Genomic DNA, 17,847 nt, shown 5'->3' with positions numbered 1-17,847 from the left:
CCACCCCACCCCCATCATGTGAGGCATGGGGAGTAATGAATCCATCGTCCCTACAGATAAGAGGAGAGTTCTCAGGACCAGGACAGGAGCCATAGACTCAGCAAGTCTTACTTCCCGGTGCTTTTGTGTCTTGCACTGAGGCTCGCATGCAACTCTGATGGAGTCTGCATCCCATGCAAAAGAAAGGCTATAACTTGAACTTGGGGGTGTCCTGCTATGAAAGGATAACAGCCAATTACTCTTACAGAGCACACATATTGTAAATTGAACCCGTTTTATTCAAGCATCGAATTCTCCATAACCAGGTCTTATTTTTTTATACTTTTTATTGCTAAAATATTCAATTTTAAATATTGTTTCAGATTGGTAAACTTCATGTTTACTTTCAAACTTGCCCTGCCTTGCCAGCTCCAGGCTTTCCTTTGACAGCTTTGTGACATTTACAGACGACTGTTTCATGGGAGATATAAATTGGCTTTGCCGCCTATCTTTTCTCTGTAAATAAATTGCATTTATATCAAACACAGTTCTAGGTATATTAAAAACATTTAATCACTTGTGAGGTGATTGATATTTAATTCATATTTTAATTATCTTTAAGAATTAATAATAAGCTAGATGTTCCCATAAGATTACTATTTTATAAATTGGGGCGATTTATCTTTGTCAAGATTTTGAGCCTTCATAAGTAACAAATTTTGAATTGAATCTCTTTTTAGTACCTAAATAAACCAAAAAACCATAAATATAAGCTACAGGGTAACTTGGAACCTCATTTTAACAATTCTTTTATAGCGTAAACAGTTTACTAGTCACACATTAAATATGTGTTCCTTCAATTATATAAATTTTATGTCGTTAGTTTCCACAGTAAGGAACCATTTCAGAAACTTTTTCTTTTCTTTTCTTTTCTTTTTTTTTTTTTTTCGGAGCTGGGGACCGACATTTCAGAAACTCTTAAAGTTGGAAGTTACTTGAATTTTTATTATATTATCAAACTGAAAGGTGGCTTTATCCATTCTTAACATTTATTTTTTTCCCCCAAATGGATATTTTCTTTGGAATCCTCATTTCTAAAGTGAGACTTCCTGGAATGTCAGCATCTGATATTATCTTCTTCATAAAGGACATAATTCAGGAGAGCGGGTCAGACCGATTTCATCAGTAAACATTCGCAGGAACAAAACTGTGTACAATGAGTCATTACCATCCCGATAGCTGGGACTCAGCTTTCCCAAGTGGCGAGGTTTAACAAACTAGCAAAGACATAAGTGATTAGACACACACTTTAAGTGTTTACTATCATGACCACATTGTTATAGCCTTGGGAACATTAATAAACTCTTATCAATATATATATCACTGAGTCCCATTCCTCATAAACCTTATATTACTTTTCAGACCTTCTGTGGCATGACTTTACATTTTTATTGTTTTTTCCATTATCTTATTGTTCTTAGTTTTTTTCAAAGCCATTTTTAATAATGGTTCTTAAATGCTTTACCCTCTCTTGTAGCCCACCACCCACCAGAGGTATTGGAAAGAAAGGTTGTTAGGGTACAGGGGAAGCGGACCTGTTTAGAAAATGTTCTTTGGAGCAAATCCCATCTGTGTTGTCAACAGTTCAGTTCACGTAATCAGCAGCGGCGGCTCGATCCACTTGCAAATACTTCAAGAATAGCCCAGCATTCAGGATCAATAGTGTGGGGCTAGCAAACATGAACCAGCAGTGACGGCATAATCTAGTAGAAGCAGCCGGGCCTCAGCCGAATTGTCACAGGTCAGCAGAGCGACCAGGACCACCAGGGACACCAGGAGAAGCTCTTTGCAAAGATCAGGGAAGAAGTGAGACCAAGAAGCTTTGCAAAGATAGCTATAGTAAGCAAGCCTCTCTCACAGTCTGCTGAGACCTATTTATACTCCCTTCAAACATCATGTGTCCTCCGTGGGTCTCGCTTCAGCGTGTGAGTCTGTCTTAGCAAAACTCCATGTGAGTCTGTATCAGCTGACATCACTCTGCCAATTGGCCCAAGGCCGTGGGAGCAGCAAGAAGCACGAGAGTGCCACGGCATTGGTGCATTTCTCTCTATGGAGTCACAGCCAATGGAGCTCAACAACACAATGTAAGGTGGACCAATATGTGTTTGTCATTGTCAAAGAATCCTTCATCACATGTTCTTTCACGTGCTTGCTTTAGCAAAACACCCTTTCACTGTATCCGCTTTAGGGTGAATCTTCCTACCTCTGAAGACCTGGATTTAAGGTGGGGCTTCCCAAATTTAATTTAAGATTTAATTAAGAAAAGTCCCTCCCTGGTCCAGCCATGTGGGTTTTAGTCCATTCCAGATGTAGTCAAGTTGACAACCGAGAGTAACATCACACATGTGAACCTCGTCATTGTATCTTTAGATGACAAGTCATATATATTATTTCTTTTCCTCATTAAACATCAGGTAAAGTGTTACCTCTCATTTTCTGTCTGAGTTCTAGAAACATCCAGCCACCTTAACTTTGATATATAAATCCTTTTCTGAAAAACAAGTTTTTTATACTATGAGATGTAATTAACAAATAAACTTACCATGTGTTGTGAGATTTCCTAAGAGGGTGGCTTATGAAATATGTATTTCTACTGGAGACTCCATCTATGTATGTATGTATGTATGTATGTATGTATGTATGTATGTATGTATGTTCCCCTGTAGCTGCATAGACAGGAACCCCCATTTCTTAGTCTTTCTGCCTATATGCCCTAGTTTGTCCCTAAACACCTTGAGCTCGTATGCAGTTAGGTCCCAATTCATAGAACTGTCTGAGCAGCAGGACTGACACTCAGGTGGACACTCAATGATCCTGTCCATCTTTTCCTTCTGTGAAGGAATGTGAAGATTTAACAAGCCCAGCCAAGATCATCTTACGCAGAAAGAAGTGAAGATATAAGATGTCAGTTGTTTATCTTAGAGATAATTATAACATCCTCTTCATAAAAGAAAACTGAATTTAAATCACATAGGACGATCTAATAAATTAATATCACCTGTGAAGAAAGTGAGCCCAAACTGTTTGGGTCTGGAGTGGGCGGGTCGAATCTAATCTCCACATCCAGCAATCTTAAAGAACATATGGGATTTACCAGTGTTATCTACACCCAAAGGCATTTCAAAAATAAAATCGAACCCAGTGCTTTATATTGGATAACAAACTCATTGCTGAGTCCGGTGACAATTATGTGGACCCGAAACATCTGCCCTGCTTTTATTCTGTGGAGAGTCATCCAAATGTGTCTTATCTGCCGGGCCTGATGGGGACTCACAAGAGACAGACAGCATCGTTCTTGAGAAAATTGTGAGAAACAAAACATTTGATATTTAAATGGTAATTTACAGATATCGCTGATGCATGGCAGTTCGCACTCAAGATCAAGCAGGATCGAGCTGACAGAAATATCTGAAGTGGAAATTTCTGGTTTCTCTGTAAGCTCCGTTGTGTCACGTGATGTTTTTCTGGAAGCCGGCTTGTGAGAAGGCATGTGGTGCTCTGCTGAAAGCAGACAACTGAGAGGGTGTGTGATACTTAGAATATAAACAAAACCCCACAGGCAAGGTGAGGGCGCCCTTACATTGCTACACTCTGCCACACGTTGCTGGTCTTTGCTGGTCTTCACTGGGGTTTGTGGGTCTTCACTTTGTAGAGAACAAAAGGTGCCAAAGACCTTCTTGTGGTATTCCAGCTGACTCTGGTCGCTTCCACTGACTGGAGCCGTGTCGTTTCTTCTGGATCCTGCTGCCACTGCTGGTTCATGTTTGGTGTTTGCTATTGAACTGAACTGCTTACCAGCAGTCCTGACAACCCAGAGAGGAATCACCCCAAGGAACTATGTCTAAACAGGTCCACAAAACCCTTTTCCTATTAGCCTCCTTTTGCTCCTAACTCTGGTCATTGCGTTAGAAGAGAACCCTAAATAAAGTAAGTTTCGAAAAAAAATCTAAGCCTATTTTTTTTTTATTGATGTCTAGACATGCTCTGGCTGGAACTACTTGAAAGCTTATACCCATAACCAGTTGTGAGTGCCTGCAATCAACCTGAAAAACTCAAGTATTTTTTCTTTGAATGTCCCCTTTGCCTTCTTTTTAAAAAACTCCTAAGTACCTGTAACTGGAGGACATCAAACACAGACACATTAAAAAAAAAGATATGTAAAGGAACTCAGAAAATGATGGTATCAGATTGTTACAGAAACAGCAAGAGTATTCAGGCTTGGTGGGGCAGAAACAAAGGCAGCATGCATGGAGCAAAGGGGCTTCAAGAAGGGAAAAAGTATCCAGTAGAAAGAGCATACATTGCAAGTCCAGCACAGGTTACATCTCTAGTCTTCTGCAAACCACAGAACCCCTGCATGGTGCCACAGACTAGATAGAATTCTATTGTGGTGCATGTGGGATCAACATCCATACGGACCAGAACCATCTTGTTCCGGGCAGGATTTATGAGGTCCCTCAGATGGGAAGAGGCACTGGGCTTGGGAGGTTCCTGACTGTGTAGTATCACTTTTTTCTGAAATTAAAACTTTTCATATGTGAGGGAAAAGAAGAATTCTTAAGACAGGATGCTTTCTGGAAGGTGAAATTACAGGATGTTTTAAGGGGAGATGAGATGTTGCAAGGAAACTCTTTAAAACAGGAAGTAAAAGAATTCAAAATAGCTTCAGGAAGTTCCTGAAACAGATTAGATTAGTTTCACTATCTCCCCTCCTCCCACCCCAGTAAACAGTAAAGGTTGCTAAGAGTCACTCTCAGAGAAGACCAGCTACCTGAAAGGAGCCGAGGCTTTTTGGGCTGCCTGGAGGCAGCAGAGTTGCCTGGAGGAGGTTCAGATTAACTAAACCACTTGGAAAGAACACTGCAACTTACTATGCACAGTGCTACAAAGTTTCAGCTTGTACCCATGCTGAGGTGGCCTTTGGCGATGCAGCTGTCTTTGAATAATTTTTGTTCCTATAACTAACCCTTCACCCATATTCCTGTGAAACTCACTGGTTCACCATGGTCAACTTTGGTGTTGTGGTTTGATGAGAATGGCCCCATAGACTCGTATATTTGAATACTTGGGCTCAGTTGGTGGAAGTATTTGGGAAAAATAAAGAGGCGTAGCTTAGTTGAAGGAATTGCACCAGTGCAGGTGTGCTTTGAGGTTTCAAAGCCAGTGGCTCTAACTTAGTTCTCTCTCTGCCTGTAGCACCTAACCTTACCCTGCAGGTCCCCTGGCGAGTTTTCTTTATCTCCCAAAGAACGTTGGTGGAAGCCCACTGTCAGGGAGTCAGAGAGCCATCCAGAGGAAGGCCCCAAAATGCTGTCAGGGAGCTCTCATTTCATTTTCCAAGACTAGGTTGAGCAGTAGCCCAAAGGCTGGCACTGAGGAAATCTTACCGGTGCCTCGTTTGTTAAAGGAGGATGGATACGCACCCTTTCTTAGTAAGGAATTCTCAGGGCTCAGAGGCAACCCAGCTCCAGAATTAGCGCACAGCTGTGGCCTCTCCCTATTGTTTAATTAGGCCCAGCCCAATCAGAAATAATTTCATAGTTTATATAGAATTAGGCATTGCCATAATAATCCCGTCCATGTGGCCATCGGCCATCCTAAGGGACTCTTTTTATCCCACCCAAGGGAGATTTTTTTTTCCTTGAGCTAAGCGAGTTTTACAGAAGCTGAAGAGTGCAGGTTTCTAGTTAAGGCAGTTTTATATTTAGCAAACAGAACTTGCTGTCTGTGCTCTTTTTTTTTTTTTTTTTCTCCAGAAAAAGAAGGAACACACAGCAGGTTTAGGAAAGCATCACTCAGTTTCAGCTCTGTTGTCCCCAATCAGAGACCTGACCTGCTGTTTTCTTACTCTGATGCAACCTCGAATTTCCTTAGTCAGCTTGTTAGTCATGTTTGGTTAATGGTAACGCTTTACCACACATTCCATTCTTCCTGTGCCGCCCTAGCCATCCCTTCCTATAAACTCTGCCATTCTTCCAGCCAGGCTTTCTTTCTCTTACCCGTAGATTACAGTCTGTTTCTACATGGCTTCTATTGGGGTTGGGGTAGAGATATGGAGGGATGGGATGGAATGGGGTTCGTTTTCTTCATCTTCCAATTACTTCACACAGGTTGCAACGCATGTTGGTCATTGTAGGACAGAGATTCCTGTTCTGTGGCTCTGGATAGCAAGAAAAATGCTACAACTTGAACAGCCTCTGGGATAAAGAAAGAGTAAGGTGCTCATCCTCCAGCCGGGCTTTACCCCGCCCACCAGGGCCCCATCTGCCTGCTCTAGGGATCACTGTAGTCGTCCTCTACCCTAGCTGTATAACAGAATTACCAGGATGTTTGCAGAATTGTTTTGCCTTGGCTGTAGCAACAGTAATTAGCCAGTGTTAAGGAAACGCCAAGGTAAAGGACTCAGTTTGCCCTCAAAAATCTCCTAGGTTCTGCCAGCCTGGGTCCGCGTCTGCCTTTGTGGTGTCCAGCACCGCTACGTACTGGGCAGACTCAAAGGAATGAAGCTTATCTGGGCCAGGTGGGTTCTTCAGAATGTCGGTCAGCAGTGAATGCCAGGGAGATCCAGCCGTCTCGAGATGGTTTTTGGTGAAACAATTCTCTTTTATCGGAGGCAAATAAGGGCTGTGTAAACCTTGAGGAGTAGGTAGGGGTTTTGGGTGAGTGTACCTCATTGGCAGAGCCTGGGGTGCTGGGAATGCTTCATTTGCATGAAGAGGAATTCCAGGGGCTTGCTGGGCATGTCCTTGTAGGGAGCGGGGAAGTTTAACCTGTAACCTGGCCACCAGGTACATGATTACCTCAGGGTGGCAGAGGTGGGGGGGTCCCAAGGCCCAAGTAAGCTGGGACATGCAGGCCCAGAGCAAGGAGGAAAACAGTTCTTCTCATGCTGGTCTCAGAACAAGATTTTTGGGTTTTGAATACGATGACCTCACTCTTGCTCTGGACTAACTCCCCCAGTCACGTGGCTCTCTGGCCCCACAAAGCTCCTTTTGCTGAAGCTCCTTTTTGAGAAAGGGGTCCCAGAATGTTGATAAACTAACAAACAAAGGTCAAGTCCCTACACTGAGGTGTTCGTGGCTGTCAGCATGTGGGCAGATGATAAATGCATCATTAAAATTATCAGAGCTTCCATGAATGCCTCCACTAGGATCACTGTCAAGATGATGTTGTAGAAAGGTCTGACAAAGAGCTGGCCCTGGAGGTGGTGGTTATGCCAGTGTGTGTGTGGTGACAGCTGTGGGGTGGCAAAGGCCTTGGTCTGATGGAAGACTTAAGACCCTCGTAGGAAGGAGTTGAGATTGTAAGGGAGGAGCTAGCCAATAGGATAGGAAACAAATAGACCAGGGAAAGCTAAACGGGGTGTGGTGCGGTCGCTCGCTCTACCCCTCCCAGTGTGTATGTGGAGACAATGCAGTGTCTCACTAAACATTCTGGGGTAAGATGTCCACAAACATCCCTTTCTTCATGTGGCACCATGTGACAAGTCAGGCTCCCAAAGCGCATCCTAGCAGAGGAGTCCTTCCAGTCTCTACACAGGGCCCAGCCCTAACTGGGGAGGGGCTGTTGGCACTGAAGAGGCCATCATCACAGAAGCTGCCGTGAGGGAACTCTTGTCTTCAGTAAAGAGAAGAATTTCAGGATGATCCGGTATGAAGCCGCGTTGCGGTTCATTAAAGGAGAATCCGATACGTATTTTAAGCGTCAGAGAAACATACCTGAGAGTTCGGGTGTGGGCTCCTGTGAGAGAGTTGTGCTTGCTTGTCAGGATCTTGGAAACATTTAAAGAAATTAAAAATAGAAATAAATCGTAGTGAGAGTTTTGGATTCTTAAAAAAAAAACTGTTAGGTTATGTGACTATGTCTTGTTTTATGTGAATATGTCTTTGTTTTATGTGAATATGTCTTTGTTTTAATTCCAGGTATGGGACAAGAGGCTGCTTCACAGCAGGTGATTATGACTGTCCTCATGCACTAGCAGGGGTGTGATTTTTGCCAGCTACAGACAGTTTAGCTCTGGGAACTCTGGAGAGGGTATAAAGGGAGAGTCCCAGGAAGTCCTGTGGCAGCTGCTGCTCCCTCTGGTTCATGTTGTTGTGGTTTGTTAAGTGGTCGTGAGCAAAAGGATGAGAAGAAGAGGTTAGATATCCTGATACCAAAGATTGGACTTGCCCCAAGGAGCCCAGCACCCTTAATCAGCAGGAAGTAGCCTGCAAAGGTCTACACCCCTTGCCCCTCTAACTTTTTTCTTTTCTACCTAGTGTTTCAGGGATAGGAGGGAATTGAGGTGGGATAAGGGTTGGAAGGGTGGTGGATATAAGAACCCAATAAAATAGTAAACAAATACTCCAAAAATGCAATAGATAAATATTCTTTCCTTGACTGCAGAGTGCCTTGGGATCCCCTTACGTTTTGAGCTGGAAACTGCTGCCTCTTTTCTTACTCTTCCAAGTCCCCTTCGCTCTAGGACTCCGTCTGCTCTGTTGCTACCTCCAGAAGTAACTCCAATTAAATTTTGAGCTTTGCCAGAGCTTCAAGTAACTTTGGATAGTCACCATCCTTCCCAAGAACAAAGAGAAATATTGTGTCTGGAGGGCTGTTTCCTCGGTGTCCTCCACCCCTCTGGCTCTTAGGAGATTGTTTTGATATAGTAATATGGGAAGACTTAGCTTAATCATGGGTGGGATCATTTCTTGGGAAGGAGACCCGGGCTGTATTAAATGGAGAGAGCAGACTGAATATGTATGTGTGCTTCTTCTACGGCTGACTGTAATCACGTGACCATTTCCCTCAGGCTGCTGCTACTGTGACATCTCTGCTATGATGCACTGCTCTGTGGAGCTGCGGACCACAGTAAGCCCTTTCTCCCTCAAATTGTTTTTGTCATGGTGCTTTATCAAAACAGAAAAGTAACTGAGATACCTGGTAAATCAATTAATAAGGAACTGTCTGTACAAAACTCAGGTCTTATCTTAAAGATAATAAGAAAATTTTCTCTTGGGCCAGAGATGAGTGACCATTGCTAAATATAACAAGAAGAAAACAGCAGCCATTAGTTCATAACAGAGACAGACACATAACTCCCTTCAGAAATGATATCTATTACCGTAAAAGAGCCTCAAGGTGGATGAAAACATTAGACAAATCAATACAGTTATGGTGCTTGGGATATGATGGGGCCTTAGAGGGAAGGGAAGACTCCCCTTCAATGTCTGGAGAGGAGCTTCAGTGAGAGTGAGAATAAGGCCAGGCAGTGGTGGCTCGCACCTCTAATCCCAGCACTTGGGAGGATCACTTTCTGTAAATTCCACACTAGCCTAGGCTACAAAGTGAGTTCCAGGACAGGCAGTACTACACAGAGAAGCCCTGTTGAGAGAGAGAATAAAAGAGTGATTGATATCTTTCAGAGGGAAGCTTGAGAGTTCCCCCAACCCTCTATAAGGGCAATTTTATAGTATTTTGAATTAAGAACTACTAAAGTGAAATCTTTATCTTACTGGGATGATCAATACTCATCAGCTGAGGCTGAACAATGAGTTGCGATTAAGAAGGAAGCTGCATCCTTGAAGTGAAATCTTGGAGTACAGCACACGTGCTATGGTCCAGCATGGGTGGAGGCTGCCTCCCATGCTGGCAGAGTGATGCCACAGTCCAGAGATCAGGAAACCTCTTAATATTGTCCCTTAACAAACTTGGCAACTAGGGTGTGGTAACTGTAAACTACTACAGGAAATTCTCGGTCTCTTCTACTTCCTGGTCAACAGCATGAAAATAGCTCCTTTCTAAGTTCCACATTCTAGAGCTCATGAAAGAATTCCCCAGCACCCCTTACCAAAAAGATTATCTTGCCAATTTGTTGGACAGCAATTTCCTCTGAACTAAGAGCTTTTGCCCTGCAGGGAGGCTCCTTAAGACTCAGGAAGCAAACTGATACTTACCAGATGCACAAGCTCTTCTCTCCCTAAGGTTATGTAAGTAGTGAAGTCTTCTGATGAGCCCCACCAGCCTTTGAGCTGCATGCCACTTGTGCAGAGAGCTCTAAGGTTCCACCTTTCATGATTTGTCACCAATGCTGGAATGAGCTTTTAGTGACCCTGTACATAATTCTTTATTCATACTCCTCCTGCAACTCCAATAAACTCACTGGTTCAAATCAGATGTTGTCGTTATAGTTACTTTGGTCTGTTGTTGGTTTCCTATCTAGGGTGAGTAGACATCTGTGCACATCTCCCTAGGAAGAGCGTCACACGCTATTATATTGGCCCTTCTCTCCCTTCCAAACTTGCTCATTGCCACCCAAGGGAAGGTAGATGAACAGAAGGTGCCAAACAAGGCTATCCTTAAATAATGCTACCCAGACCCAGGCTTCTGGCAGACCATGTGGAGCTGTGTGTTGCTTAGAAATTTGCTTTCTTAGACATTATTGCTGTTTACTAAATATTATTGTTGCAATATTAGTATTGCAATTATTTAGGACACTTACTTTTTTATTAAATAGAAAAGGGCAGAGGGAGGATATCGAGTGTTTCTGGTGAAGCTCACCTTCTCTGAGGAGCTTGCCCGAATCCCCAGGGCATTCGATCCTTTTTGTTTGTCAAAGTCCTATTCTTATCACTGGTTACCCTTGCCGCTCAGACTTGCAGTCAAGTCTAATGTGATCTTTAGTAGCAGTTGAACTTACCATAAACTGAAGAAATCTTGTGTATGACTAGGACTAGGATGGGACCCAGTATTCTGACAACACAGATTGGATTTGCTCCAAAGAACTATTTTTAAACAGGTACAATTCCCTGGTATCCTAATAACCTTTCTTTCCCACTACCTCTGGTGAGTGGTGGGCTAGAAGGAAGGTTAAAGCATTTAAGAACCCTTATTAAAAGTTGGTTCTGAAAAACAAAAGCCTACAGGTTGCACCCAACATGGCTTAGAAATAATGGGTAACTGCCTCTAACATAACAGCAGATTATGAGGGGGTTAGCAATGTTGCTTAAGGAGATTGACAAAATGGCAGCTATTGCCACTGGGTAGTCTCCTGCCTTGCCCTCAAAGGGGTTTATTTTATTTGGGGGGGGGTTGGTTTTGCTTCACAGTTTTTGTGTATACTATTTTGAAAAAGTTTAATGGGGAACCCAACAATTCTCTTCTATAGAGAAGATTGAAGAGTTGACTATGCACTTAGAGAGTTTATAGATAGAGGTAGAAGTGCTTGGAAAACAAAAAGGGCCAGTGGGAGGAGAACAACAGGCTTCATGCTTGGTGTCTGAGACTAGAAATTCACCCCGTGATGACAGCAGGAAGCAAATTAGGCTGGAAGGTAAATTGCCACCCTACCCTGCTCCACATGCTTTCACTGCCAGGTACCCAGAGCACCTCTGTGAAACTTGGGGCTGGAAGAAGCAAGAAAAGGGACAAGTACATCAGGATAGTGTTCAGCCAAGTGGACCATCAGATTTGCTTGGGCCTACACAAGCACCTTCAGCCTTCCCAGTCTTTGTGCAGCATAAGCCTGCTAATAATGGTATTCCTGCCTATAAGGAATTGACCTGCCATCTGATAGCTATGCTAGATCTAAAGCATTTTAAAGAGGGTATTATACTGTATGGATTACATTCTCCTTTTGTTAAATGCTAAACAACTGGACTACACAGCATAGAGTTATCCCACAAGATTGAAAGAGATTGGTGTCTGCTGTACTAGAAGCTGGACAGCAATTACAATGGTTGTTGGGGTAGAGGTAGGAAGCTACAAAAATAGCTCAACAAAATGTAGCAAGGGGGATAAGTGTTACTAAAGACCAGCTGGTTAGTGAAGGGCGGTATATTGACTTACAAGAATTGATGATGGTGTAATTAAACAATGTTGTGTTGCAGCTTTAAGAGCTTGGGATATGATTAAGGAGCCTGGGGGTGGGTGGGCAGGAATCCACCTCATTTATTAAGCCAATACAGAGTTCTGTAGAAGTCTTCACAGAATTCTTACAGAGGTTGTGTTCAGCTGTGAGTAGAGCCATATTAGTCCCTGAAACCAGGCAGTCATTGATAAAAATATTGGCATTTGAAAATGCAAATGCCTAATGTATGGGAGCAATCAGAATATTGAAAGCATGAGGAACCCCAGTAGACAAATGGATAAGGGAGACAACTGATATTGGTTCTCAGGAGCATAATGCCAAAATCATAGGACAAATCATAGCTAGAAATATCAGAAATCAAAATGCCCAATGTTTTAACTGTGGTGAATTTTGTCATTTTGTAAGACTAAAAGATTCAGAGCTTAAAAGAACATGCATGATATGGTAATCATAGATGAGAACAAGCTGGATCTGGTTACTATGAGCCACAAAGGCTTCCAGGGTATTGTAGCTACTGTGGAAGGGGCAAACGTTGGACAAAGGATTGCTGATCCAAGAGAGACACACAAGGTAAACTCTTGCCTTTGGAAAACAATCCTAGGGGCCTGTCAGCAGGAGACACTGCAGCAAACAAAAAAACTCAACCTCAAAAGGTATGGATCAATTGCAAACTCAACAATTTTCAAAAATTAATGGGAGATATTAAGAGGCTGTGGTCTACAATTGGATTAAGTACATGTGACTTAAGTAATTTGTTTCAAATATCATAAGGAGATTCCAATTTAAGCAGTCCAAGATGTCTAACAGCTGAAGCTGGAAAAAATTAACTCGTGTAGAGCAAAGACTGCAAGAGGCATATGTGGGTCAAATCGATTCCTAAACTTGATTATATTCTGCTCATTTTACTTTCAACTGATTCTCCTACGAGGCTCATTATGCAAAGGAAGGATAATATTATGGAATGGATTTTATTAGCTCATAAACAAAGTAAAAATTGAAGGCCTATATAGAAAAGATTTCTGAATAATTATAAAAGGTAGAATAAGACTATGTCAGCTGTCAGAAACAGATCCAGCTGAAATTGTAGTACCTTTTACAAATGCTGCGATTATATCATTATGGGTGATTAATAAGGATTGGCAAAAAGCTTTCAGTAACATCTTGAGCAAAATTAATAACAAATATCTAAAAGTTTATAAAAAGAACTAATTGGATTCTTCCACATATAGTAAAGAGTATCAATTCCAGAGGCAGCAGTATTTTATACTGATGCAAAGAACATGAGGATAGCAGGTTATAAGTCAGATAGAATAAGCAAGGTGGCCAAAAGTCCTTACACATTGGTTCAAAAATCAGAATTATATGCTCTCATTGTGCTATTATTAACACAATTACTGATTCTTTATATGCCAAAAGTCATTTTGCATATAGATACTGCTGAATTTGTATTTAATAACTCAGAATTAACTTTGCTATTTATACAATTACAAAGACCATCAGAAGTAGAAATCACCCATTATATATTACTCATGTTCAGTCTCATACAGGTTTGCCAGGTATTAGCTCAAGGAAATGAGAAAATTGACCAATTGCTAATAGAAAATGTGTTAGAATCCTCAAAATTTCATGAGAAACAGCATGTTAAAGAGAAAGGTTTAAAGAAAAAAATTTCCATCACTTAGCAACAAGCCAAAGAAATAATTTTCAAAATGTCCTACATGTTCCCTATACAACCAAACTCTGTTACCTGCTGGTGGTAACTCTAGGGCTACTAAAAGAAATGACATTTGGCAGATCATTGCTGTAAAATTATAAACAGCTTTCTTTTACCCTGCACTAGGACTGGCACCGCAGTGCCCCAAGATACCTGATAGATATCGTCATCTCAGTCAGCAAAGCGTCTCGCCCGGTCTGCTCCATCCCATCTCACACTGCCAATGGCCTCTCTCTGAGCCTGGCAGCAATCTCTCTACCCATCTAGTTCCCAAAGCAGGTTGCCACCATGCCAGACATACACATCCCAATTCTGAGGCGGCCCAGTGTCTCCGGCAGCCACATAACTCTCTTAAACTTAAGTCGCCACATGAAAGAACACACAACACAATAACCTCTGATCCAATTGATAAGATATAACTGCCCACCTAGACATACAAAGCCCTGTACACATCCATCCCTTAAGAACATTCATAACAACCTGTAAATGTGCATACAGGAATCTTAACATCAGCCTCCATGTTCTCTCGCTGCTTCTCCTGCCTCCTCCAGTCTCCTCCTCTCTCTAAAAACTTTTCTCCCACCCATCCTTCCTTCTCATCCAATGACAGGCCTCATTCTATCTTGTACCTGCCTTCACCTGTATGACATCCTACAGCAGATGGATGTTTTGCATTTTGCAGAGTTTGGAAAACAAAAGTACACCCGCCACACCATTGTCACACACTCAGGGTTTCAAGGGGTAACTGCTCTAAGTTCTGAAAAGTCTGATTGTGTGACTACACACTTATTTGAAATAATGGCAATTATGGGGACACCTGCACTAAGTAAAACTGACAATGCTCCCACATATGTACCCCATAAGATGCAATAATTCTTTCCATATTATAACATAAAGCATGTCACCGGTATACCACGGGTGCAGTCCCACAGGACAAGCAGTTACAGGAAGAGCCGATCTAACCTTAAAAGAGATGCTTATTAAACAAAAGGGGAGAGTAAAAAAACCCCAGGGACAGACTAAATAATGCTTTGTTAACTCTAAAATTTCTTAATGTTGGCGAAAAGGGAGCGACAGCAGCTGAGGCACACTGGGTTATCAAAAAACCTGAGGAACTGGGCCAACCCATATACTATAAGGATGTGCCAACATCAGAATGCAAACCTGCAGGAGTTTTAAAATGGGGACGTGGTTATGCTTATGTATCTACAGGGAATGAAAAATATGGTTACCAACAAAACTTACAAAGATTAGATCTGACCAGGGAAAACCTAATCATCTGAGACATAGTTGTCTTCACAAAGCAAATAGCCCAGGTGATTAATGGGTGCTTTCTCCAAAATATGCATAGAGACCGATTAAATACAGAGACTGGACAGTACCTAGACTGGACAGACAATACAGAGACTGAATAAACACAGAGACTGGGTAATAACACGGAGACTGGGTAATGAATGCTGCAGCTAGCTTTTCTCTGATTGTTTTTCCCCTGGGGCCCAAACAGTAACTCTTCCCCCAACTCAGCAGGAAAAGGAGACAGTCATCCTGGTGCCTTAGGTTGGGGCGGATATGTTTGGTCATTTGATGGGCTGTGGCTGTTATCATCTAGGGTGGAGGGCTGTTGTTGGTTATGATCAGGGGTTGATAAAAATTTTAAATCATTTTGTTTAATTACTGTATATTAATAGAGATGTAAGGTTTTGATAATTGTATGTTAATAGAAATTTAAAGTTGTTTTGTTTGAGTTATTGTATATCAATAGGTATTTAGGGGTTTTTGCTTCTTGTATATTAATTAGGGTTGTTCTGTTAGGCTTTTGTCTAAAAACATTGCACATAAGTCATTTATTGAAAATGTGATGGTTCTTAAAATTATTTCTATTGTGTGTAGGTTGTCAGTGTTAACGAAAAGGACAATTCTTACACAGAAATAGGGATATGCGGTGGAAACTTCTGGTTTCTTTGGAAAGTCACTTCTGTCAGATGATGCTTTGCTGGGGCACAGGTGAAAAAGGGTGTTTAGCTAAGGGAAACACATGAAAGGATGCATGATGTATGAAGGAATATAAATATAAGCTGAGATAGTGGATGATGCTGGATGGTATTGGTGTGCCTTGCCATTCCCTAGCGGTTGTAGAAAGAAATGCACCAAAAAACTTCTGGTGGTGTTCTGGTGGCTTCTTGCTGTTTTTGCAGATTCGGGCCAATTGGAAGAAGGAAGTGGGAGTTTCTGGATATGTCAGCTGATAGAGACTCAGGTGGAGTTTTGCTAAGACAGATTCATGTGGTGTTTTGCTGAAGCAAGACCTGTGGGAGGGAGTAGAAATAGGACCCAGCCAACAGCAACAGGGGCAGGGGGCTTCATGCTAGCTTTGCAAGGCTTCGTTGGTCTTGCGTCTTTGTTGAACTTCACTACATTGAGAGATGCACAGCAGAGAACTCCTAGTGTCCCTGCTGGTCCTGGTAGCTCCTGCTGACTCGCTCTGATTTGGCGGAGGCCTGGCTGTTTCTGCTAAGTCATGCCACTGCTGCTGATTCATGTTTGCTCTCCTGGCACTATTGAACTGGACTGTTAGTATCCTGAAAATTGGAGACTGAAATTGCCCCAAGGAACTACTTCTAAACAGCACGCAGCTGAGCCTCCCGGCTTCTTCTGGATCAATCTGTCATTGCTGATTCCTGAACTGCTGTTTTCAAGCGGATGGAGCTGCCGCTGCTGTTTTGTGTGAACTGAACTGCTGAATCTCGACCTTGCAGTTGGATTTGCTCCAAAGAACAATTTCTAAGCAGGTCCACTTTGCCCATATCCAAATACACTTTTTTTCTACTACCTCTGGTGGGTGGTGGGCTGGAAAGGTTCAAGCATTTAAGAACCCTTATTAAAAGTAGGGTTTGAAGAATAAAAGCCTACACTAGTTTGCAAGGAGCTGTCAGTCCAATTGCCAGCATTCCGACACTGCACAAATATTGGGTGTGGTTAGTACTGTGTCTGTAATAACAACACTGGGGGATGTGGAGTCAAGAGGATTGGAAGTCTAAGGTTATCTCCAGCTTTATAGTGGGTTAAATGTCATCTTGAATTGCATAAGACCCTATCTCAAAAATCAAATAAACAAAAAACCTTGGAGGCTGAGATGTTTATTTCACCTTTTATTTTATTTCCAGAACTTAGCATGTTATATTTATAAATGAATGAGTAATTCAATAATCTATTCATAACCATTAAGGTCATCTTTTTTTTTTTTTCTTTTTTTTTTTTTTTTTCTCGGAGCTGGGGACCGAACCCAGGGCCTTGCGCTTCCTAGGCAAGTGCTCTACCACTGAGCTAAATCCCCAACCCCTAAGGTCATCTTTTAATACAGTGGCAAATTTTGGTATATAAGCTAATATGTTTAAATTAAACATTCCCAAACCACCATACCATTTGAGTCTGTAAATTTACTGTTTCACACTAGAGACTGAAACTAGGGTCTGTAAGGTAAGAGCTGCCAAGAAGCTACAGTCTCATCCCCTCTTTCCCCTTCAGCCTCCCCCTCTTTTAGACAGGGTCTCATGATGTAGCCCAGAAGAGCCTTGAACTTGTGATCCTCTTCCTACTGCCTCTTGTTTAGATCGACTTTTGTAAAATTATTTTTAAACAAAAAATTATAAAAGTGATTAAAATCCAATGCAAAAAAAATTTCCTGGCAGGATTTGAGAATAACGTCTCAGTGAGCAACCTCTGAATACTTTAGTGTGTGCTCTCTACAGACAAGGCCATCGCTAACCTAGACACAGCCACCAAATCTGGACGTTAACTGCCATCAAAACCTTAGATCTACTCCAGCTTTCCCAATTAACTTAAAATCTCTACTTGTTATAGCAAAAAGGATATGGTACCTGCTGCCTTAATCACCATGTCTCTGTAGTCTTCATTACTCTCGAACAGTGGATCAGCGTTCTTGGAGTTTTATTATGTTAAATCCTTTTTATTACTGAGGTAGCACTGGTTCAAGACCTTTCAGAGCTAGGGAATATCCAAGCACAGGCATACAATGTGTTTATGCATGAACATCTCTAGTTACTTCTGTGTCTATACATGTATTGAAGACCCCGTCTACTGATATCTTCAGTGCTAATCCTAAAAGCCACCTGGGTTTCTTCCTTTCCTTTGTTTTCCTTTCCTAACAGAAAAACATAACTTTCATTGTTGTAACATACATGCTTATTTTATCAGTGGCCAATTTAACAGTTTCTTATTGCTT

This window comes from Rattus rattus, chromosome 2 (assembly GCF_011064425.1).
Source record: "Rattus rattus isolate New Zealand chromosome 2, Rrattus_CSIRO_v1, whole genome shotgun sequence".
NCBI lineage: Eukaryota > Metazoa > Chordata > Mammalia > Rodentia > Muridae > Rattus > Rattus rattus.
Note: the sequence above shows the minus strand (reverse complement) of the source record.